Source organism: Mustelus asterias, chromosome 3, assembly GCF_964213995.1.
Source record: "Mustelus asterias chromosome 3, sMusAst1.hap1.1, whole genome shotgun sequence".
NCBI lineage: Eukaryota > Metazoa > Chordata > Chondrichthyes > Carcharhiniformes > Triakidae > Mustelus > Mustelus asterias.
In genome coordinates this window covers 64,512,558-64,538,875 of record NC_135803.1, presented here as the reverse complement: position 1 = coordinate 64,538,875, position 26,318 = coordinate 64,512,558, and positions in this window count along the sequence as shown.

The window sequence follows — 26,318 nt, the reverse complement described above, 5'->3', positions numbered from 1 at the left end:
ATAACTGGGAATATCTGACAGGAAAGCACCTTCAGAAATGTACAGAATAATGTCAGTCTATAACTTCTATATACAAATAATTCTGAGATGATTCTGTCCACTTCTGAAAGTATCTTATTGTTAAAATGATTCATAATAACTTGTTTCCTGCATTAGCCTAATTCTTGTCATCTGCTGTAATTTTGTATATCATTCACTTTTTCACTTATCTATTTTGGCTTTATTCATAGTACATTCTTAGACTTACATTTCTGCTATTTACCTAATTGTTCAGCAAGTCGATTTGGATTATCTTTTTAAAAGCACATATTGTAATACATGAAGAAATATATTTTTGAAGAATATCTGCCACAAACATGAGCAAGGAAACATCCTGTTGATTATCACGTACTGCACCTCCTCCCATCTCCCTCCCCACTCCCCCACTCCCAGTTGATAAATCAGCGCTCCTCTAGGGAGAAGCACTGATGGTGGCAAGGATGTACTCTCGGTGGGGACTGTTTGGTACTTATTTAATTTTCTTTATTGCGAAGCTTGAGTGAAGGAATAAAATCTATTTTGCAACCCCTTTCACTGTCAAATATCCACAAGCCCCTTAGCTAACAATGGGGTGGTGTGGTGGTGGTGTAATGGCAATGATGTTGGACAAGTAATCCAGAGATTCTAGGGACCTGGGTTTGAATCCCACCTCAGCAGATGGTTAAATTTGAAATCACTAAAAAGGATGACCATGAAGCCATTGTTGTAAAATTACTAATGTCCTTTAGGGAAGGAAATGGGCCTATATGTGACAACCACAGCAATGTGATTGATTCTTAAATGCCCTGTTGACCCTGTAAAAGTCCTCCTTGCTAGTGTCCGAATTGGGAGATTTGTCTCACATGCCAATCAAGCAAAACCTGACATAGCCATCCTCATGGAATCATTCCTTCTGGATGATGCCCCAGACATCAGATTCTGCCCTGCCAGTGGGACAGGGCAAACCCAGCAGAGTTGGTGGCACACCAATATACAGTTGGGAGGGAGTTGCCCTGGGAGTCCTCAACATCAACTCCCGACACCATTAAGTCTCATGGAATCAGGTCAAACATGGGCAAGGAAACATCCTGTTGATTATCACAAATTGCACCACTGCACCTACTCCCCCTCCCCCCCTCCCCCACCCCTCCCCAACCCCCAGCTGATAAATCAGTGCTCCTCTAGGGAGAAACATTGAGGTGGCGAGGATGCCTGGAGATCACATGGTCTGGAATGGGGGGGTGGGGGTGAGTTAATAGGTTGTAATGAACAAAGCATCGTAGCTGTGAGGGACAGCTCGGTGGATAGGATATTGGTATGTAGATAGGCTGGAAAATTGGGCGGGGATCCTGGATTCAGGATTCAATCCTGGACCGGGGAGCGGCGCGGGCTTGGAGGGCCGAAGGGCCTGTTCCTGTGCTGTATTGTTCTTTGTTCTTTGTTCTTTGTTGTTCTTTGATGTATTCTTGGTGGGGACTTCAATGTCCATCACCAAGAGTGGCTGTGTAGTGTTTGACTGAGCTGGCCAAGTTCTAGATGCTAGACTGGGTTTGCATCAGGTGGTGAGGGAAAAACATATTTTAATTCATCCTCACCAATCAACCTGTCGCAGGTGCTTGTGGATTGGTGACAGCGTTGGTAGGAGATAAAGTCCCATCTCCACAGTGATGTTATGTGGCACTATCACCATACAGAATGGGATGAATTCCTCATAGCTCTTTCAACTCAAGACTGGGCTACAGGCACTATGGGCTATCGGCAGCAGCAGAGTTGTACACGACCACAATCTGTAACCTCATGGCTCAGCATATCCCTCACTCTATCATTACCAACAAGCCAGGGGATCAACCCTGGTTCAATGGAGAGTGCAGGAGTGCATGCCAGGAGCACCAGGGATACCTAAAAAATAAGGTGGTAACCCAGTGAAGCTACAAAACAGGACTATTTGCATGCCAAAAAGCATAAGCAGCAAGTAATAGACAGATCAGATCCAAGCTCTGCAGTCCTGTCACGTCCAGCCAGAATATGGTGGACAATTAAACAAGTCATTGGAAGAGGAGGATTCACAAATATCCCCATCCTCAATGATGGAGCAGCCTAGCATATCATTGCAAAAAGATAAGGCTGAAGCATATGCAACAGTCTTCAGCCAGAAGTGCCAAGTGGATGATCCATCTCAGCCTCCACCAAAGGTCCCAAGCGTCAGTCAATTTGATTCACTCCATGGGTTATCAAGAAATGGCTGAAGACACTGGATACTGGAAAGACTATGAGCTCTGACAATATTCAGACTTATGCTCCAGAACTCCCCTAGGGCATCTATCCAGCAATGTAGAAAATTGTCCAAGTGTGGCCTGTACAAAAAAATCAGGCCAAATCCAACCCAGGCAATGACCACACCATCAGTCTGCTCTTGATTATCAGTAAAGTGATGGAAAGGGGTCATCAACAATGCTCTCAAGCAGCACTTGCTTAGCAAGAATCTGCTCATTGATGCTCAGTTTGGATTCCGCCAGAGTTACTCAGCTCCTGACTACATTACAGTCTTGGTTCAAACATGGACAAATGAGTTGAATGCCAGATGTGTGGTGAGAGTGACTGCCCTTGACACCAGGGCAACTTTTGACCGAGTATGGCATCAAGGAGCCCTAGTGAAACTGGAGTCAATGGGAATCGAGGCAAAAACCCACTGCTGGTTGGATTCAGACCTGACATAAAAAAGATGGTTATGGCTGTTGGAGGTGAATCAGCTCCAGGACATCACTGCAAGGGTAGTTTCCTAAGCCCAACCATCTTCAGTTGCTTCATTAATGACCTTCCTTCCATCATAAGGTCAGAAGTGGGGATGTTGGCTGATGATTGCATAATGTTCAGCACCACTTGTGACTCCTCTGATACTGAAGCAGTCCATGTCCAAATGCAATGAGACCTGGAAAATATCCAGGCTTGGGCTGATAAGTAGCAAGTAGCATTCATGCCACACAAGTGCCAAGCAATGACAACAGAATGTAACCATCACTCTTTGACATTGGATGGTGTTACCATAGCTGAATCAACTATCAACATGGGCGGGGGGGGGGGTTACCATTGACTGGAAACTGAACTGAATTAACCATTGACTCTGTCTACACTTCCCATTGCCTCGAAAAAGCAGCCAGCATAATCAAGGATCCCACGCACCCCGGACATTCCCTCTTCCACCTTCTTCCGTCGGGAAAAAGTTACAAAAGTCTGAGATCACTTACCACTCGACTCAAGAATAGCTTCTTCTCTGCTGCCATCAGACTTTTGAATGGACCTACCTTATATTAAGTTGATCTTTCTCTACACCCTAGCTATGGCTGTAACACTACATTATGTTCTTAAGTTCTTATTCTGCAGCCCCTCCGTTCCTTTTGCCCTATGTACGATGAACGGTATGCTTTGGCTGTATAACGTGCAAGAAACAATACTTTCCACTGTATACCGATATATATGACAATAATAAATCAAATCAAGTTGGGAATGTGATGGAATACCCTCCACTTGTTTGGCAGAGTGCACCTCCAACAACACTCCAGAAACTTGACAGCACCATGGCAAAGAAGTGCACTTGATTGGCACCCCATCTATAAATATTTACACCCTCCACCACTGACACACAGTAGCAGCAGTGTGTACCATCAACAAGATGCATTTCAGAAACTCATTAAGTCACCTTAGACAACACCTTCCAAAGCCTCCGATCATATCATCAAAAAGAAAAGAGTAACAGATACATGGGAACACCATCACCTGGAAGATTCCCTCTCGGGCATGCATCACCTTGGAACCATATCGCTGTTCATTCACTGTCGCTGAGTCAAAGTCCTGGAACTCCCTCCCTAACAGCACTGTGAGTGTACCTACATCACATGGACTGCAGAGATTCAAGAAGGTGGCTCAGCACCACCTTCTCAAGGGCAGTTAGGGATGGCCATTAATGCTGGTCTAGCCAGTGATGCCCACATCCCAAATTGAAATTAAAAAAATACTTTGTGGAAGCAGCATCGGCACAAGAAATGCAGCAGATCATAAAGAAGGCCCATGACATCCTTCACAGGGCAATTAGAGTTGGGTAATAAATGCAGTCTTATCAGCATTGCCCACCACTCCGGAACAAATAAAAATAAAATGCCATCAAGGTTGAAAAGTGTAAGGGAGAAGAGGAGATCATTAGGATATAGCAATGAAGTGACAGTAAATGGGCTTAAAAAGCTGCAGTTTGTGGGGAGGAGCAAAACAGCGGGAACTAAGGAGATCCAAATCTCCACCCTCTTTTTAGAATCCCTATAATGCAGAAGGAGGCCATTCAGCCCATCAAGTCTGCACCGACCACAATCCCACCCAGGCCCTATTCCCATAACTCTACATATTTACCCTGCTAATCCCCTGACACTCGGGTCAATTTAGCATTACCAATCAACCTAACCCACACATCTTTGGATTGTGGGAAGAAACCGGAGCACTTGGAGGAAACTGAAAAAGACACGTGGAGAATGTATAAACTCCACACAGACAGTGACCCGAGGCCGGAATTGAACTCGGGTTCCTGGCGCTGTGAGGCAGCAGTGCTAACCATTGTGCCACCGTGCCACTACTTCTGCCCAAGTTACAATAACTGTGTAGGAGTGCATCTGAGGAAATTCCAGGGCAATAATGGGTTCAGATATACTTCATTTTTATTAAGTTACTTATTTGCAAATAGGTGAGAATAGGTTGGCTGAACATCTTGTTCGTTAAGTGTGTATTTTAAGTAAATATATTAATAATAAAATCAGCTTATAGAAACTGGGGCTGTAACGATTGTTCTTACATTCTCTAATTAGGGGTTTTCTACAAACTCCCCCAGGTTCCATCCTGGTCATTACCAGTAGAAACCACAACCCATGCTGATTAATGAGAGGAAGTTAAATTTTTTGTCTGCTGTAACTTATGACACAGGTTAAATGAAAGCAGATTCATTCTTCAGCTACAGTGATCATGTTGAGTTCTTCAGCACCTGTTTTAACACTCCTCCCCTCCAATACTGTGACAGACAGGGGAGGCAAAATAAACGGAAACTCTTAATTCCCTTCCTTTACTGTCCGTAATCTGTGTGGAATTTTTGGAAGGGTAGATGTGTGTGTGTTTTAGCCCACCTTAGCATGTGGTCAATTAATAAACCAGCAGCAGACTTTCATTGGGTTAAATATTATGGATTATTTATTAATACACTATGTCAGGCACACACCACACACTAAAGAAGTCAACAATTAAGGAAGATAGAGCACTTCCACAAATGTTAGGCCAAAAGAATAGTTAACAATTCGCATATCTGGCTTGTTTTAGGATAACATTTGTTGGGGGCCATGTTGGCCTTTAATGAATAGCAGCATGACATCACTGGAGGGGAAGTGTGTCATATAATCCAGTCTCGGTTTCACTTTGGCCCGTAAACAGAACACAGTACACATATCTCTGCTGCTGATGTCTTCAAGCTTTCTAACCATGTATGTCTGGTCTCATGTCCATAGCTTAAATAAATGAATCCACAGCCTGTTTACACAACTCCTTATAAATGATTGATATCCTTCTATCACTATAAAAACAATATAAAGAAAGGAACCTTTTTTCACCCTTGAATTATGGTTCAGATGAGTTCAAATAGCTGAAGTCAGATACCTCGATTGTTACATGATTCCATCACAGAGATAATTATTCAGCAGGTTGCAAAGTTATGGAAATTGTGGTTTTTGTATCAGGAGGTCAAATTTCTTTGCAAATGGATTTGAATCAGGCTGGGAGGCTTTTAAAAACTTTGCAAGCTCCAAGTTCTTAAAGTAAGTAACACCACCTTTTTTTCTGCAGCTACCGTCTGTTTTGGTGTCGTCTGCAAAAAGCCCACGATCTTTTCTGGGTCAAAACCCATTATATCCAACCAGTTTCAGTCATATGATCAATACTGGTATTGTCTAACAAGAATGGTTTGGAAGTCTAAAGACATCACTACAAAATAGGGGATAGATAGTGGTCTTGCACACTTAACGCGTGGATAACTGGTTTTGTCAGCTCCCTTGTGTTAAATTGCAAACAGGAAGTGTCCAATTAATCTGTGTTTGGAGTGAACTTCGAACAATGGCAGGTGTGAATTCCACAAAGGGATGCTATCTAGGACATTAGCAAACCAAGCAACCCGCCACACATTTCGCAGTGTAGGGAGACGGCCTACCATTGGCTGGTGGCAGGATCATCTGGTTCCGTTGTTGTCAATAGTGTTTCCCATTGAATGCACCCCAGGAAAAACATGGCAGGGGTTGGATATTGGTGGATGAACAACCAGAAAGTCTCACCCAATGGGTTTCTGCCATCCCTTCACCTTGTTGCAGCTTTCCTCAATCTAAAATGTATTTATTAGTCACATGTCGGCTTATATTAGCACGACAATGAAGTTACTGTGAAATACCCCAGTCGCCCCACTCTGTTCAGGTACACTGAGGGAAAATTTAGCATGAGCTAACCAGCATGTCTTGCAGATTGTGGGAGAAAATCGGAGCACCCAGAGGAAACTCATGCAGACACGGGAGAACAAGCAAACTCGTCACAGTGACCCAAGCCAGGGATCAAACCCAAGTCCCTGGTGCTGTGAGGCAGCAGTGCTAACCATTGTGCCACCGTTCAAAATCCCTCATTACTTTTCTGGGACCCAGATCCCTGAGTCCCTGTCAGCAACCTAAGCACCCTTTCCTTCTCCATTGTTTTGATTCTTACCATCCTAGTGCATCTGCTGTCTTTAGATGGGAGCTAATGAGGGACTAGAATGAAAATATCCCAGTTTTCTCATGTTCCAAATGACATATATTTCGTTCTGCTTCAGTCTTGCATACGCAGTATCTGTATTGATTTCAATCAGGGCTTTGAAGTATCATGATATCATAGAATCACAGAATCCCTAAAGTGCAGAAAAAAGCCATTCGGCCCATCGGGTCTGCACCGATTCTCCAAAAGAGCATCCCACCCAGACCCTCCCCTCCGCCCAACCCCCGTAACCCTATGCATTTACCATGGTTAACGCACCTAACCCACACATCTTTGGACATTAAGGGGCAATTTAGCATAGCCAATTATCTAACCTGCACATCAATTCAAACTTTTACATTATAGCCACAAAATTGGACTCTGCGGCCTTTGTTGTTCAGTTGCCACAGCTTGTGTTTTGGCACCAATGATGCCTCTACCATACACTTCCAGGGCAGTCCCATGCTATCTTGGTGAGGACACTAGCGTGCCACTTAGTTGCACGCACTGGACATATGCAGATCAGGCAGATCGTGATGCCAATCAGCTGCAGTAGTTTGATGTCTGTGCTATCATTTCCAGCTTCACTGCTCCAGCTAATGTCTCTCTTAAATATTTGCTAACAAATAAACCTGTTGGACTTTAACCTGGTGTTGTTAAAACTCTTACTGTGTCCACCCCAGTCCAACGCCGGCATCTCCACATCATCTCTTAAATACACGCAGCTGAACATGCATTCAGCATTGGGTGGGAGCCCTGATGCGCGACAATCAAGCACGAGGTACAAGGCTTCAGCGATTGAAGGCTTTTATTGACAAACAATGGAACTATCTAACACGAGTACACCAATCCAGACTGGAGGGGTCCCGCCTGAGCAGAGGGTCTTATACCTCTCCCCAGGAGGCGGGGCCCGACCGGGATGTGCCATAACAACATCCACCACAGGTATATTAATCCCACAGTGTAAACACCCTAACCCAACAACATTATAACAACCCCCACAGTGGCAACACCCTAACCCAACAGTAACATTGGAATAACCCCACAGTGGTAACCAACGATGGTTCACCACATTCACCCCTCCTTTAAAAACAAAGGCCGGCGGGGTGCGAAAACAGGTCACATATATACAAAATTCACAAGTCCAGACGGTCTGGAGGACCGCACCGCCGCTGTGATCTCCTCAACACCGGTTGCGACACCGGAGCAGGTGCTTGCGGTGGCGTTCTCTCCAAAACAGCGTCCGGCTGTCCCCTCGAGGACTCCCGGGCCGGTTGACCCTGGTGAGGCGGTGGTGCAGGGGATCCTGGAACCTTCTGTGGTGGCGCCGATCTCCGAGTCTCAGGCAAGCTGTACATGGGAGTATAACTGTTATGCACTGGTCCCGGTGCTGACCGCGCCACGTCTGGGGAAGAATGAAGTGAAAGGGGGTTCGTGACAGGGGGTATAGGAGCGACAGGAGTTGCTACGTCCCCTGCGGGCGCCAGGTCTCGAATCGAGACCGTGTCCTCTCGCCCGTCAGGATATGCCACATAGGAATACTGAGGGTTGGCGTGGAGGAGTTGGACCGGTTCGACCAAGGGGTCGGACTTGCGGGCCCTCACATGTCGCCGCAGAAGGACGGGTCCTGGGTACGTCAACCAGGCTGGTAAGGAGATCCCCGAGGACGACTTCCGAGGGAATGAGAACATCCTCTCGTGGGGAGTAGCATTGGTTGCCGTACACAGGAGGGAGCGAATGGAATGAAGCGCATTTGGAAGGACCTCCTGCCAACGGGAGACTGGAAGGCCCCTGGACTTCAGCGCCAATAGGACAGCCTTCCAGACTGTAGCATTCTCCCTCTCCACCTGTCCGTTACCCCTAGGGTTGTAGCTCGTGGTTCTACTAGAGGCAATCCCGTATGAGAGCAGGAATTGCCTCAAGTCGTTACTCATGAACGACGAGCCCCTGTCGCTATGTATGTAGCAGGGGTACCCGAACAGGGTAAAAAGATCACTGAATGCCTTAATCACTGTGGCAGTCGACGTGTCCGCACAGGGGACAACAAACGGGAACCGGGAGTATTCATCTATGATATTGAGAAAATACACATTCCGGTCCGTTGAGGGAAGGGGGCCCTTAAAATCCACACTCAGCCTCTCGAAGGGGCGAGTGGCCTTGACCAATTGTGCCCGGTCCGGTCGATAAAAGTGCGGTTTGCATTCCGCGCAAATCCGACAGCTTCTCGTTACTGACCTGACATCCTCCACCGAGTAGGGCAGGTTGCGGGCTTTTATGAAGTGGTAGAGTCGAGTGACTCCAGGATGGCACAGGTCATTGTGGAGGGCCTTCAAGCGGTCCTCCTGCATGATAGCGCATGTTCCGCGCGAGAGGGCATCCGAGGGCTCATTGAGCTTCCCTGGACGATACATAATATCGTAATTATAGGTGGAGAGCTCAATTCTCCACCGCAAGATCTTATCATTCTTGATCTTGCCCCTCTGCGTATTACTGAACATAAACGCCATGGATCGTTGATCCGTGATCAGGGTGAACCGCTTCCCCGCCAGGTAATGGCGCCAGTGTCTGATGGCCTCCACAATGGCCTGAGCCTCCTTCTCCACCGCTGAATGCTGAATTTCGGGACCTTGAAGGGTGCGGGAAAAAAACGCGACGGGCCTGCCTGCCTGGTTTAGTGTGGCGGCCAGGGCAAAATCCGATGCATCACTTTCCACCTGAAAAGGGATGGATTCATCCACCGCGTGCATCGTGGCTTTCGCAATGTCGCTTTTCAAAGCCTTGAAGGCCAATTGGGCCTCCGGCGTGAGTGGGAAGGTCGTGGACTTGATGAGCGGACGGGCTTTGTCCACGTAGTTGGGGACCCACTGCGCATAATAAGAAAAGAAGCCGAGGCATCTCCTCAGTGCTTTTGTGCTAGCGGGCAAGGGAAGTTCAGTAAGGGGGCGCATACGGTCTGGATCAGGGCCGATGACCCCGTTTTCCACCACGTATCCAAGGATAGCTAACCTGCGCGTACGGAATACACACTTCTCCCTGTTATAGGTCAGATTCAGGCGAGATGCAGTGCGCAGAAAGTTTTGGAGATTCGTGTCATGGTCCTGCTGGTCATGGCCGCAGATGGTGACGTTATCCAGGTACGGGAAGGTAGCCCGCAACCCGTTCTGGTCCACCATTCGGTCCATAGCACGCTGGAAGACCGAGACCCCATTGGTGACACCAAATAGAACCCTAAGAAACTGATATAGACGACCATCCGCCTCAAAAGCCGTGTATTGTCGGTCCTCTGGGCGGATGGGAGTTGGTGGTAGGCAGACTTAAGGTCTATGGTGGAGAACACCCGGTACTGCGCAATCTGATTGACCATATCAGATATGCGCGGGAGAGGATACGCATCCAGCTGCATATAACGGTTAATGGTCTGACTGTCGTCGATGACCATCCGGGGTTTGTTCCCGCTTTTAACCACCACGACCTACGCTCTCCACGGACTAGCACTGGGCTGTATGATCCCTTCTTTGAGGAGCCGCTGAACCTCAGATCTGATAAAGATCCGGTCTTCAGCGCTGTAACGCCTACTTTTAGTAGCGATGGGCTTGCAGCCTGGTACCAGATTCTTAAATAAAGAAGGTGTGGTGATCTTTAGTGTGGAAAGATTGCATGCGGGGTGCTTTGGGCAATTTGGAGGCTGCGGCTGATTCCCTACTGCCAGTGAAGGGAGTGGCCCACCGTACTGTAGGATCACACTCTTCATGTGGACCATAAAGTTTAGTCCGAGGAGAATTGGCGCGCAAAGGTGCGGTAACACAAGGAGCCTGTATCGCGCGTAAATTGTGCCCTGCACCTCTAGGGTTACCATACAACGTCCTTGGATCGGTACAGACCGGGACCGTGATGCCATAGAAATTGTCTGTTTGGCAGGTAGAACCCGGAGTCCACACCTTTTTGCAGTGTCAGGGTGAATAAAACTCTCGGTGCTCCCACTGTCAAACAGACAATACACAGTACGACCATTTACCTTGATGTTCATCATCGAACAGTCAAGTCTGTGATGCTTTGTCTGGTCCAGAGAGATCGACGCCACCGTTGGCGCCAGGGCGTCACTGCATGCAGCCGAGGTTGATACTGAGGACCCCTGCTGGTCGCTCCTGGTCGTCGTCGACCATGATGGCCGCCCCCATGAATCGCACGTGGGTGAGGGCGCCAAGCGTAGCGACTCCTGGTGGTCATCCTCCTCCTCCGTCAGCCACGATGGCGCCGTCCTGGATTCGCACGTGGTCGGGCCTCGCGGGTACTGGGACGCCGAAGGAGATTGTCTCCGCTCTGGAGGGTCACAGGCTGCACTGCCGTTCTTGGGCTTCGACCTGCAGACTTTAGCATAGTGCCCCTTTTTACCGCACTGACTGCAGATCGCCGTTTTTGCTGGACACTGTTGCCGTGGATGCTTGGCTCCTCCGCAAAAATAGCACCGTGGGCTGCCTGGAACTGCCGCCGTCGTCGGGTCGATATGGGAGCGCGAGCCCGTGGGGCGAGGAGGGATTTGTGCTTGCTCCTGCCACGTTGTCTCCACGTGGTCTTCGGGGTACAGAGCCAAGCTTTTCGACGCTGCCTCCAGCATCTCAGCCATCTCCATCGCTTGGGTCAAGTTGAGGTTCCCTTTCTCCAATAGCTTAAGCCGGATGTACGAGGACCTGCTACGAACGCATCTCGGGCGAGGTCGTACATATACTGCTCAGCCGACACAGCTTTGCAGTCGCAGCCCCTGGCAAGCTGCAAGAGCTCATTGGCGTAGTCCTCCATGGTTTCGCCCGACTGCCGACGTCGTGTAGCGAGGAGCTAACAAGCGTGAATCTCGTTGGGTGGTCTCGTGTATCGTTTCTTCAAGAGCTCGATGGCCCTCGGGTAAGTGGTGGCCGCACGAATCGCAAGATAGACCGTGTCGCTTACCCTCGCGTGGAGGACCTGGAGTTTGTCGTCGTCCGTAGTAACTGCTGCAGAGGCCGCCAGGTAGTCCTCAAAACACTTCAGCCAGTGGTCGAAGGTGTTAGAGGCACCGACCGCACGTGGGTCCAGCGTCAGACGCTCTGGTTTCAGCATTTGCTCCATACTCTCTTTACTGTCGAGAGTTTTGTGTTTGTCAATAAAATTGATGCGCGACAATCAAGCACGAGGTACAAGGCTTCAGCGATTGAAGGCTTTTATTGACAAACAATGGAACTATCTAACACGAGTACACCAATCCAGACTGGAGGGGTCCCGCCTGAGCAGAGGGTCTTATACCTCTCCCCAGGAGGCGGGGCCCGACCGGGATGTGCCATAACAACATCCACCACAGGTATATTAATCCCACAGTGTAAACACCCTAACCCAACAACATTATAACAACCCCCACAGTGGCAACACCCTAACCCAACAGTAACATTGGAATAACCCCACAGTGGTAACCAACGATGGTTCACCACAAGCCCCCTCCCCCAGCCACCTATTTAAAGGGGTGATTAACAACTTGCAAATGAGTCCCTGGCAGCGGCTTAAATCATGGCTTTACCCAATCCCCTTGCCTTGAGCCTTCAACAAAAGAATAGCAACTTGCATTCATATATGACCTTTAACTCAGTAAAATGTTTCAAGGCACTGCACAGGGGCACTACAAAACAAAATTTGACCACATAAAGAAATATTAGGGCAATGGTCAATGGTTTGGTCATGGGGTAGGCTTTAAGGAACATCTTAAAGGAAGAACGGAGGGAGATTGAAAAGTTTAGAGTGGGAATGCAGACCTAAGGGCCTTGGCAGCTGAAGGTACAGCCACCAATGACTAAGCGGTTAAAATCTGGGATGTTTAATAGGATTGGGTCAGCACAGATGCCCATAGAAGGTTGTGGGGCTGGACGAGGTTACAGAGGTAGACCTGCGTTTGCTCAATGCCTGCAGTGTGACAAAACAGGCGCAGATTAATTATGGATCACAATCTCGGCACCAGCCTTGTCCAATTTTTACCCTCAGTAATTGATATCTTCTACTGAGCAAATCACTCATTTATCAGTTATCGCTAACTGCTGTTTCTTCATAGAAGAATCCCTACAGTGCAGAAACAGGCCATTCGGCCCATCAAGTCTGCACCGACCACAATCCCACCCAGGCCCTACTCCCATATCCCTACACATATTACCCGCTAATCCCTCTAACCTATGCATCTCAGGACTCTAAGGGGCAATTTTAGCATGGCCAATCAACCTAACCCGCACATCTTTGGACTGTGGGAGGAAACCGGAGCACCCGGAGGAAACCCACGCAGACACGAGGAGAATGTGCAAACTCCACACAGACAGTGACCCAAGCCGGGAATCGAACCCAGGTTCCTGGAGCTGTGAAGCAGCAGTGCTAACCACTATGCGACCGTGCCGCCCTTTCTTTCTCTCGAAAGTCTTCAAACTTTTTTCTTCTCGAAAGTCTTCAAACTTTTTTTTCTCACACATGTTTATTGACATATTCATCATTGTTTATTTTCCTGATCAAACTAACAATTCGATTCCTATTGATTTCAGGGGCACCACTATACTGAGTCCGCATCTAATGAACGAAAATGGCAACAGAGTATGACTAAAATTGTTCCAGTATTTCCTATTATTCAAAATAAATGGAATGTGATATGAATTTGATCAAAAAAGTTAAATTAAAGAGATATCCAAATTAATTTCCTTTAAAGTAGAGTGCTCTATTTCTCAATACACCTTTTGCATGTATTTATGAAAGTATTTGTCATTATAATGACACATGTCTTATTGTGGTGATGAGAATGTAGACATTTGCCTGAACAGTAAGGTATGGAGTGGTTATGTGGTTAGGCATTGGCTTCACACCTCTCAGCTTTCAGATTTGAATCCAAATCGTGGCTAACACTCTCGCTTCTATCCTAATGATGTAATGAATTTTAACACCTCTGTATGAATAGCCTATGAATAGGCATAGGTGCTCAAACTCTCAGAGGCCAATGTGAACAATTCGCTACTCCAGCTGTTCCAAAAGAATCTATCAACTCCTTCCAAATAGAAGGCAAAAGGCATTCACAGGCTTACCCAACCTTTTCTCACGACGGGTCACATTTCCATTTTTTTTCACTCGGGGACTGATGAACAAATTTCAGAAAGGTTTTGCACAACATTAAACAGGAATTTCAAAAAAAGTTGAAGTATGAAGAATAGAAAAGCCTTATTGAACTTTCTGAAGGTGGCACAGTGGTTCGCAATTCTGCCTCACAGTGCCAGAGACCCAGGTTCAATTCTGATCTTAGATGACTGTCTGTGTGGAATTTGCAAGTTCTTCCTGTATCTGCATGGGTTTCCTTCAGGTGCTCCAGTTTCCCATAATACAAAGGTCTGTAGATTAGGTGATTGGCCATGGTAAATTGCCCCTTAGTGTCCAAAGATGTGCAGGTTAGGTGGATTAGCCATGGTAAATGTGTGGGGTTACGGGGATAAGGCAGCAAGGAGGGTCTGGATGGGATTCTCTATTGGAAAATTGGTGCAGACTTGATGGGCTGAATGGCCTCTTCTGCATTGTAGGGATTCTATAAAAGATTCAAAAACAAAGCACTGTTAAAGCACTAAAGCAGGGCAGCACAGTGGCACAGTGGTTAGCACTGCTGCTTCAAAGTGACAGGGACCCAGGTTCAATTCCTGGCTTGGGTCACTGTCTGTGCAGAGTTTGCACGTTCTCCCCGTATCTGCATGGGTTTCCACTGGGTGCTCCAGTTTCCTCCCACCGTCTGGTTAAGTGCATTGGCTATATTAAATTCACCCTCAGTATACCCAAACAAGCGCCGGAGTGTGGTGACTATGGGATTTTCAAAGTAACTTTACTGCAGTGTTAATATAAGCTTACTTGTGACACTAATAAATAAACTTCAGTGCTTTGTTTTTGAATCCTATTGTAGAATCCCTACAATGAAGAAGAGACTATTTGGTTCATCGAGTCTGCACCGGCTATCCGAAAGAGCATCCCACCCAGACCCTATCCTCTGCCTTAAAGATGACCATGAGAGTGCAAGTGTTTGTGTGTCTGGCTCACTTCCAGCCTCAGAGTATTCACTCACTCACCCACACCCTCAGCATTTTGTGGGAGTTAAGGTGTGTGAGATCCCTGAGACTGTGAGCGAACCAGATACACACACATTCACTATCCCCCCCGCCACACACACATGCAGACTCTCACTCTTTCACACACACACACACAAACACACACAAACAATACCATTCAATCACACATGCACACAGACAAAAGCACACTCTCTCACTCATACACGCACATTCACTCAAACATATAAACACAAACATTTGCTCACACGTACACACGCAAACATTCACATGCACACAAACATTTACTCACACACATACACAAACATTCACTTACAAACACATGCACAAAAGCACACTCACTCACACTCTCACTCACACAATGCCACTCTGTCTCATACAAATACACACACACACACTCTCGCTCACAAACACACAAACAAATATTCGCTGACACACACACGCACTAGAGCACACTCTCTCTCACGCATACAGACACTCACTCACGCACATAGCCATGCACACACACACATGCACACGCACACACATGCACGCGCGCGCACACACACACACACACACACACACACAGTCTCTTCATCACCACCCTCCCCGTTCCTCACTCCCAGCCCAGCAACCAGACATTCTCTGTCTGCCTCCCCACCTGAAAAAATCTCTCTCCCCTGCACACTTAATGCCACTAATGTACATTGCTTGTGCAATTACAGACTGCTTCTCTCCCACGTTTGTTGCTGGAAGGTTGACTAGCAAACACAGGAGACGAATAGGGTAACTCTGAGCAGAACCTTCAACTAAGATCTTAACGGCATCTTAGTGGCCTCCCCCTCGATTCTCCACCCCCGCTACCATCCCTGCCTGCCAAAAACAGGAGTGCAAAATTCCACCCCCACGCCCTGTGGCTTTCATATCACCAAGCCACCGTCAAGTGCCTTACAGTCAATGAAATATCTTTTGGAATGTAATCATTGTTGTAATGCTGCAAATGCAACAGCCAATTTATGCACATCAAGGCCCCATAAACAGCGATGTGAAAGTAACCAGGCAATCTGTTTTAGTGATGCTGGCTGAGATAAATAATATTGGCCAGAACACCAGGCGCAATTCTCCTACTCTATTCTTAAACAGTACCACGAGATTTATTACACCAACACAAGATGGGGTTTTCAGTTTACATTTTGGACATTGCAACATTCCCTTAGCACTTCAGTGGAATGCCAATCTAGATTTTCCACTCAAAAATATGGAGCAGGGTTTGACCGTACAACCTTCTGACTCTGTGGTGAGAGTGCTCCCTCTGAGATAAGTTTCAAGTTGGTAATTACACCCAAAAAAGAGGCAAAAATTGAAAGATCTGACACTACTTGAAAAGCATGATGTAGGGTGCTATGGGGTGCTTGTTGTTTTTGTATCATTGACTGGCCTGGCAGAACAGTCTAAAAATAACACAAGACAGATATATGTTAGAGTACTGGCTCCTTCAAAACTGATTTTCTTTGCAGGGTATTTTTGCTGACAGTATGTTTCCTCCAGTTCATGTTTATACCCTCATATTATGCGTGAAAGAGGCTTTGAAAGTGTATTCTGATAAAACTACTCTGCTTATAATGTCAAAATAGTATCAAACTATCACAGCCATTTATAGAAGCAATGACAAAAAGCATGTTTCTAAATAATCACACAGGCATTGAAAAAACTCAAAGGAAGAATGAAAATGTTAATCAAACAAAGCTTGCGCTTACCTGAAAACGGTATAAATACTACCTGATGAGTTAAGTCAATTAGTCACTTTTGGAGTTCAGCCAAACATTTATAAGGACGCTATCTGGTAATTGTATTGCAAAAGAAGTCAGTTGCTTTTCCAAATGGCTTCATTATGAATGCTGAGCTGAATTCCAAAATGACTAGAGTAATTTAGAGTCCCTTAGCTCTCAACAAGGATCAGTTGACCTTGCTTGCAATAGGGTAAGAAGTTCTGTTTGATTCACATCTTCATTACCTTGTAGTATATTATTCTGCCTTTGAAGACATTTTTAAATGCTTGTGTGCTTATTTAAGATTAAGAGTTGAGAAATGGAAAAAAGCTTTTTTTCATTGATCCTACAAATTGCTGTGACTGATTGACAGCTTTATGAGAAGGTAGAAGGGTGAATCCTTTTCAGAGGATATGTTGAATGGCTGTTTCTTTCATTCCCGACTCAGCACCAGTGTTTTCCTTGGTTCATGATTCCTCTGGGATGCCGTGAACCATGTCTCCTAACAGAATGAGTCCAACTTTATCAAAATGACCAGAGGGACTGAAATGCACATCCCTTCAATGGAACCAGCAAGGATGGGAATGCTGCATATGGGCTGGCTACCTGTACCCTTATCCTGCACTGGAAAAAATTGCCAGAAATTTGAATGGAGTTGGGAATCCGAGAATCAAGTTCCACCTACCATTTTCAAAGGCATTCCAACTTGGCCCAATTCCACAAACCATCTGAGCCAGAGTTTGGAAGATTTTACTGCTGGAGAATGTTATTGAGATAGGGAGAGATGAAGACATTGACAGATTTAAGACAAGCATAAGAGTATTAAACTGGACACACTGGGGAACCAGGAGCCAATGTCGGTCACCAAGGACAAAATTGCTGGAGGAAGACATTTGTGTGGGACAAAATATAGGAAGCAGAGTTTTAAGTGAGCTGAAGTTCACAGAAGAGGTCAGCTTGAAGGGCATGGAATTAACCCCTGATAAAAGCACAAGTGAGATTTTTAACAACAGATGGAATGAAGTAGGAGCAGAGAAAAGTGATATTACAAATGTTAGGATGAATTAATGTTATAAATAGTAAACTTCAACCATTTGTCAATGGCATAAGTCAGATCACTTAGTCAATAAATATGCATCAATAACAGCTAACATTGTATTTACTGGAGAATATTAAAATTGAAATTAACACATGAACCTAGAAATCTGAGTAACATGATTGTAGAAAATTTAGTGCAAGGCAATGGAAAGACGGCATTGGATGGATCCATTGGCTTTGGAAATTGTTACGACAGAAAAAAAAGACTTCCATGAAACAGGTAGCATGTACCATTTAATTATCTCAAAGTTGGCCTTGTTTTATGTCTCAACTTCATATCCTGCATACTGTGGTAAATGTTGTGGTCATCTACACGCCATGAGCAATATGTGTTTGCTGCAAGCAGAGACCTAAATAATCGTTACTTTTTTTGCATTTGGTCTTGCAAAGTGCTTAGTTTGCAAAGATTATTGTAATTTCAAAAAGCTGTAATCAATGTCAAAAATAATTATTGAGATCTGAGGTGTTTGTGACCATCACATTAGAGTGATTTTATTGTACTGAAAGAAAATGTAATTGAAGTTAACTCTGATTTTACATTCTTTTCCTCATTTATCTCTATGAAATTCCAATGTATGGAGTATAAAAGAAAGATATCTTCTGTGAAAGTATGCACTTGCGCACCCCATATACCTATATACTATGTATAATACGGTGGTTTCCTTGCCCTCATTTTTTATAGGTTGAATCCCTTCACTTTTCAAATAAATATTCAAAATAATATTAGTAAAGCATCTATGATTTCATACTCAAAGTCTTCATAAGCAATCTATTCATTTTTTGCTTACCCATGTATTTAGAATAAACAATTGCACTTACCTGGTAACTCTACTAATAATGCCAGGGCTGTTACCGTGGAATCACAGCTTCAAGTAGCTTGCCTTTATCTCAGTTATTTAGTGGTAACCATGTGGTTACTTCAGGGGGAGAAACACTATCATGATTAATGAAGCTAAAGTTAAACGTTTATTAGGTAGGAATACAATTGTAGCAATTCTTGGGGTAAAAGGCTATACTTATGTATCAAATTACCAAATCCCATTTGCACACATTAGGATGACACTGTGGTACACGACTGAAGATTACTGCATTGTCACAGGTGAGTTTTTAAGCCATGGTTCCATTTGTCTGTTCATATGGAAAAGAAGGATCAGATGACACTATATAGAGAAGAGCAAAATCACCCTGTGCTCTGGTCAATATTGCTCCATCAACCACTGCCAGGGGCGGCACGGTAGCACAGTGGTTAGCACTGCTGCTTCACAGCTCCAGGGACCTGGGTTCAATTCCCGGCTTGGGTCACTGTCTGTGTGGAGTCTGCACATTCTCCTCGTGTCTGCATGGGTTTCCTCCGGGTGCTCCGGTTTCCTCCCACAGTCCAAAGATGTGCGGGTTAGGTTGATTGGCCATGCTAAAAATTGCCCTTAGTGTCCTGAGATGCGTAGGTTAGAGGGATTAGTGGGTAAATATGTAGGGATATGGGGGTAGGGACTGGGTGGGATTGTGGTCGGTACTGACTCGATGGGCCGAATGGCCTCTTTCTGTGCTGTAGGGTTTCTAGGATCTATGATAAAAACATATTATTAATCATAATGCTTTGTTAAATGTTGCTGTACATGTTAATTCTTATTCTTTTTTTTTCTTATTCATTCATAGGGCATGGGCATCGCTGGCTGGCCAGCATTTATTGCCCATCCCTAGTTGCACTTGGGAAGGTGGTGGTGAGCTGCCTTCTTAAATCACTACAGTCCATGTTCTGTGGGTTGAGCCGCAATGCCGTTACAGAGGGAATTCCAGGATTTTGACCCAGCGACTGCAAAGGAACAGCGATATATTTCCAAGTCAGGATGGTGAGTGGCTTGGAGGGGAACTTGCAGGTGGTGGGTGTTCCCATGTATCTGCTCCCCTTGTCCTTCTAGATGGAAGTAGTTGTGGGTTTGGAATGTACTGTCTTAGTATCTTTGGTGAATTGCGGCAGTGCATCTTGTAGATAGTACACACTGCTGCTATTGAGCATCGGTGGTGGAGCGATTGAATGTTTGTAGATGTGGTGACAATCAGGCAGGCTGCTTTGTCCTGGATGGTATCCAGCTTTTTGAGTGTTGTTGGTGCTGTACCTATCCAAGCAACTGGGGAGTATTCCATCACACTCCTGACTTGTGCCTTGTAGATTGTGGATAGGCTTTGGGAAGTCAGGAGGTGAGTTACTTGCCACAGTATTCCTAGCCTCTGGCCTGCTCTTGTAGCCATTGTTTTTATGTGGTGAGTCCAGTTGAGTTTCTGGTCAATGGTAACCACAAGGATGTTGACAGTGGGGGATTCAGTGATGGTTACACCACTGAATGTCAAGGAACAGTGGTTAGAGTGTCTCTTATTAGTGATGATCATTGCCTGGCATTTGTGTGGCGCAAATGTTACTTGCCACTTGTCAGCCCAATGCTGGATATTGTCCAGATCTTGTTGCATTTGAACAGGGACTGCTTCAGTATCTGAGTCGCCATGAATGGTGCTGAACATTGTGCAATCATCAGCGAACATCTCCACTTCTGACCATATGACGGAGGGAAGGTCATTGATGAAGCAGCTGAAGATTGTTGGGCCTAGGACACAACCCTGAGGGACTCCTGCAGAGATGTCCTGGAGCTGAGATGACTGACCCTGCACAACCAAAACCATCTTCCTATGTACCACATATGGCTCCAACCAGCAGAGTGTTTGCCTCCTGATACCCATTGATTCCAGTTTTGCTAGGGCTCCTTGATGCCACACTCAGTCGAATGCGGCCTTGATGTCAAGGGCTGTCACTCTCACCTCACCTCTGGAATTCAGCTCTTTCATCCATGTTTGAACCAAGACTGTAATGAGGTCAGGAGCTGAATGACCCTAGCGAAACCCAAACTGGGTGTCACTGAGCAGGTTATTCCTGAGCAGGTGCTACTTAATAGCAGCACCTGCTCAGGAATAGTTAATGATAACTACATTTGCCTTGCGCTGCACACTCCAAAGTAATTTATTGTACCTAAAGCATTTGGAGATATTTTTGAAATGCACTACATAAATTTCAAACTTTTTTATTCATATCCAATTTCCCTTCAAAATAACCTCCGGCATTATTTCCTTTGACGTAGGCACTTCCAAAAGAATGAGTTGGCAAGAGTCAACACCTGTGAAAATGTCAGGTTTCTTGGCGCAATGAATGCTATTTTCCCTCTTGCCATTTTGGCAGGGCTGATAGTGTTGTAATATGCCTTTAAGGGATCACAGCATGACATCACCAGAATGGAAGCGTGTCATGCAATCCAGTTTTAGTTTCCTTTTTGATTTCAGCAGAGCACAGCTCATATAGATAGTTCTGTTGCTGGTGTTTTCAAGCTTTATACCTCTGTATAACTGTTCCCATGTACCTACTCTTAACATGTTTACCCAATCCCTTATGAGTGACTGATGCCTTTATATCACTATAAAAACACAGCAGATTGAACATGAACAGGAAGTATCCAACAGAAATACACAGAGTTGGCAGGTTATGATGTCCATTAGTGTGTACTGCCATTTGAAGTTCAGTGTTCCAACTGATGATCTTTCTTAAATTCGCACAGCAGGAAGGACATTTACAGTTTACTTGATGATAAAGCTTTACTGGCTATTGCTGTGATTGGAGAAGTATTTGGTGGTTCGCAGAGATGAGTAAAGCTGATGATGTCTACAAGGAGTATTGTGGCAGGAGCTGAAGGACTTTGTCCTAACTTCAAGGATTCTGTACAAACCATTTGTTCCAAGACATGGATACACTTGGCATTACTCTTGGAATACTGCACGACAGGGAGAATGAACTGTGCTGGAAGAGGGAAGGGACAGAGGGGAAAAGGACTCACAGCAGGAGACTATATCCAGCCACGGAGTTCAGGGAGCAAGCCTCCTACCTGAACCTTAGCGAGCAACAACGTGTGGGACATCTGACTTCAGTAAAGATGTCCTCACTGGAATCTTCCATCTGCTGCCTCAGAGTTGGGAGAGGGCAGCATTGTCAGTGACTATGAAGGTGCCCTGGGCCATGAATTTTCATGCTCTTTCCAGGCTGAAATATGTAATATTAGCAATATTTCCAAGTTTGCCATCCACTGTTCCATAAAGAGATTACAAAGTATTGTATTCCAAGCGAGCTTAATATAGTTCATTGTGTCTTGCCAGAGGGAAGCCGGCAGAGTGAGCCCATTGCTTAATGAGGATTGCAGGCTTCCCCATGGTGCAGGGTACCATTCACCACATGAACATTGCTTTGAGGGAGCAGTTTGTCAACTCTGAGGTGTGCTGCAACCGAAAAAGGTTCCAGTTCCTCAACATCCAGCTGGTGTTTGACCATACACAGCAAACTGTGCATTCAATGGCTGGTATCCTGGCAGCAGTCGTGATGCCTTCCTTCTGCAGCAACTGCTAAGCCATCACAGCAAACCAGGGAATGTCTGCTGGGAGATCAGGAGCAGGATTTTCCATGCAGCTTGCCATGTGTTTCATGACAGCGGAGGCAGCTCATTATTCTGGTCCCGCCATTGTCAATTGGGTTTCCTGTTGAATGCATCCCTCACCACTGGGAAACTTGTGGTGGGGTGCAATGTCTACAGGATTGGAAGATCCCACCGGCGTGAATGGCTGAAAAGTTCCGACCCGGACTATCCTTTGACCACATGCTTCATGATTCCGGTGTGAAATCTACACACAAGTGAACAGCATGTGTGCCACAAGAGCTGTGGTGCCACACAAAATATATTGGAGCACATCACTGACACGCTGAAACTAGGATTCCAGTGTTTGGGCCCGTCAGGAAGAGCCGTGCAGTACTTGGTAGAGTGGGTGAGAGATTTGTAGTGGTCTGCGGTACGCTGCACAAACCCACCCTCATGAGGGGCAGCTCTTGCCACCAGCTATATAGTGAGAACCTGAGGAGCAGGAGAAAGGAGGAGGAGGAGATACAGGAAGAGGAGGAAGGGAGGACACAACCAAAACACCCCTTTCTGACCTGGTTGTCTGTGAACTGGCTATGATACTAATGAATGCAAATTCCAATTCCCTATACGACAGCATTCCTACATTTACCTTCCCTCTCTTATTGACCACCATGGCATCCTCTTCACCACAATTCTGAAATGAAAGCCACTACAAAATAAACATTCCAATCAAATCAAGCACATTGCATACAAATGTCAACTGTTCATCCATGTATGTTCCTTTAGCGTCTTTCTGTCTCTTCTGTCTTTCTACTCCAAATCAGTCCAACCCAATGGCTGCTGACTTTCAATGGTGGAGACTGCAGATGGCCTTACTGGATTTACCCGAGCTATTTTGGCCCTAAGAGGCTTGACTTCATACTGCACCATTTTGGCAAATGTCAAATATCAGCATAATTAGCAGGAGTCTGGGCTGGCCAACAGGCAGCAGTAAGAGCACCAGTGGAGTGGCCATGGTAGAAGGAATGAATGCTGTCATCCTGAGAGAAGACAGGAGGTTTGCGCTGTATGGACCCACTATGACTCTCCGAGAGCTGTTCCAGAAGGATCAGTGCTGAGATCACTGTTACGTTAACAATTTACATCGACAATGTCGACTTTGGAATCAAAAACACGATTTTTAAATTTCTGATGATGCCAAATTGGCTCAATACTGAGGGAGGAATTTAAAAATCGTGTTTTTGATTCCAAAGTCGACATTGTCGATGTAAATTGTTAACGTAACATTACAGGACTTCAATAATACAATTGCAGAATGGCCAAATAATTGGCAAGTGACATTCAACACAAATAAATGTGAGGTAGTATATTTTGAAAGGAGGAATAAGGAAGTCACATTAATTGGAAGGCACAAGTCTAGTTGAATAGAGGAACAAAGAGATCTCAAAGTAGAAATCTACCAATCTCTAAAGGTCACACCACGGGACATAAAATAGTAAACATAGCATTATGTGTTTTTTCTAAAGAGACAGAATTGAAAAGTAGGGAAGTTATGCTAAAACTGTATCGAACCTCGGTTAGACCACGTTTAGATGACTATGTGCAGTCTGGTCGTCAAATTATTAAAAGGTTAGAATCACAGAATTCTAGAAGCATTGGACAGCATGATGGGAAGGGTGACAAATATAAATTAGAAATGCATGGACATATCTGGAAAGTTTGAACAGACTGGCTCTATTTGCTCTTAAAAAGTCGGCTGAGGGGTGACCAAACAGGGATCTTTAAAATTGTGAAGGTTTTAATAGAATGGGTACAGAGAGAATGGCCACGATTCTCCCAAAAGGGCTGAATTGGTGGGAAAAGTGTTCTAAATCCCGACTGTTTTGTCAGTTCAGCTTCTCACCTGAATCTCTGCACTCCCTGCACTGCAAAAGTCCTAGTCGTGAATCTCATTAAAAACCCAGGGGGGACGGGGCCTATTCACGCCGGAGGCTGATAGTTCTGGAACTCTGCTCATGCACAGTGGCCCCGATCTATCAGACTCCCCGTTTGCTGACCAGCTTGGGTAGTGCCGGGGGCACAGGCTAGCACTGCCAGAGTGCCCATGCCCAAGGGCCACCAACCCCCCCCCCCCCCCCCCCCGGCGCCGCCCGACCCCCTGGGGGACCCCGATTGCTCCCCCCCCCCTTCATTCTGGCGGGGTTTCCCACTAGTTCCCCGTCGGAATAAAGTACTCCTGGCAGGGTGGGAGATTCAATCGGGACCAAAAAATTCCCAATAATTAGATTGAAAACATATTTAAAATACATTTAAAACAGGTTCAAATGACTTATCTGTCTTCTTCCCATCGGTTTCCAGCAAGGTCTGACCGGTGACTGTTCGCCAGCTCTGGGAGACGCGCATGCTTTCCCGGCACATGCGCAAATCCCGGAACAAGGCCGGGGATGCGCATCTCCCACCACGACCAGCCAGAAAAGTTGCGGGTCGCAATGGGAGAATCACTGCCAATGTTTCCATTTTTGGGGAAGAGCTAAATTACAGTCCATCAATGTAAGATAATCACCAAGAAATCCAATAGGCAATTCAGAAGAAATGTCTTTACCTGAGTAGCAAGAACGTGGAACTCTTTTATATTTGTTGATGGGATGCGGGTATCGCTGGCTGGGCAAGCATTTACTGTCCATCTTTGAGGACATTTAAGAGTCAGCCACATTTCTGTGGATCTGGAATCACATGGAGGCCAGACCAAGTAAGGACAACAGATTTATTTCCCTGACATTAGCGAAGCAGATGGATTTTTATGAAAATCGACAATGGTTTCATGATTATCATTAGACTTCCAGATTTCTACTAATTCCAGATTTCCTTTCTATTGCATTCAAATTTCTGCCACGGTGGGATTTGAACCCAGATCTCCAGAGCAGTACACTGGGTCTCTGGAATACTAGTCCAGTGACAATACCACTATGCCACTGCTTCCTCTTACTATCATGAAGAGTGGTTAAAGTGAATAGCGTAATTGCATTTAAAGAGGCGGGGGGTGCTAACCAAGCATATGGAGAAGTCCAGAAGTCTTGTGGTGCAGTGTGTCTCTGCCTCTGGAGCAGAGGCTGTGGCTCTGACTGCCATCCAGGACTTGAAGATCTAAGAGGTGTGCTCATAACACAGCCAAACAGGTTGAGTATCCTTCCAACACTCGCCAATGGTAGGCAGTAAACGTGAGAGGAATTCTTGGTCAACCATGTGATGGAAAGAATGTTGGAGCCTCTACCGTCACTATCCATAGCTCCAGAGTATAACATACATGTAAACGTGAACATTCCTCAGACTTCTTGAATGAACTGTAACGCACCACCACCAGACAAGTACCTTAGGGAAAAGGGAATAGATGATTATGATTATGATGGTAGACTTAGATGAAGAAAGATGGGACAAAGCTTGCATAAATACCTGGTTGGGCCAAATGGCCTGGTTCTGTCTCATGCATCCTATATAATCTTGTGTAAAACAATTTCCAGCACTTCCAGCAATAAGGGCGGCACGGTAGCACAGTGGTTCGCACTGCTGCTTCACAGCTCCAGGGACCTGGGTTCGATTCCCGGCTTGGGTCACTGTCTGTGTGGAGTTTGCACATTCTCCTCGTGTCTGCGTGGGTTTCCTCCGGGTACTCCGGTTTCCTCCCACAGTCCAAAGATGTGTGGGTTAGGTTGATTGGCCATGATAAAATTGCCCCTTAGTGTCCTGGGATGCGTAGATTAGAGGGATTAGTGGGTAAAATATGTAGGGATATGGGGGTAGGGCCTGGGTGGGATTGTGGTCGGTGCAGACTCGATGGGCCGAATGGCCTCTTTCTGTACTGTAGGGTTTCTATGATTCTATGATTTCTAGCCACAATGCACCTTCCCTTTAAGAAATGCAAAGTGACTTTAAGTAGTGCTTGAAGTTAAGCTTTAACTTGTCTTCTGTCATGGTTTGACACATGTCCAGGTGTGCAGCCATGTGACAACATGCTTAGCGCTGGCTGCACACTGCATCATTTAAATCAACAGAGAGCACAAGGTTAGCAAGCTGCCTGCATCAAAAGCGATGGACATGGGTTCATCCCACATCACAATCTCTGT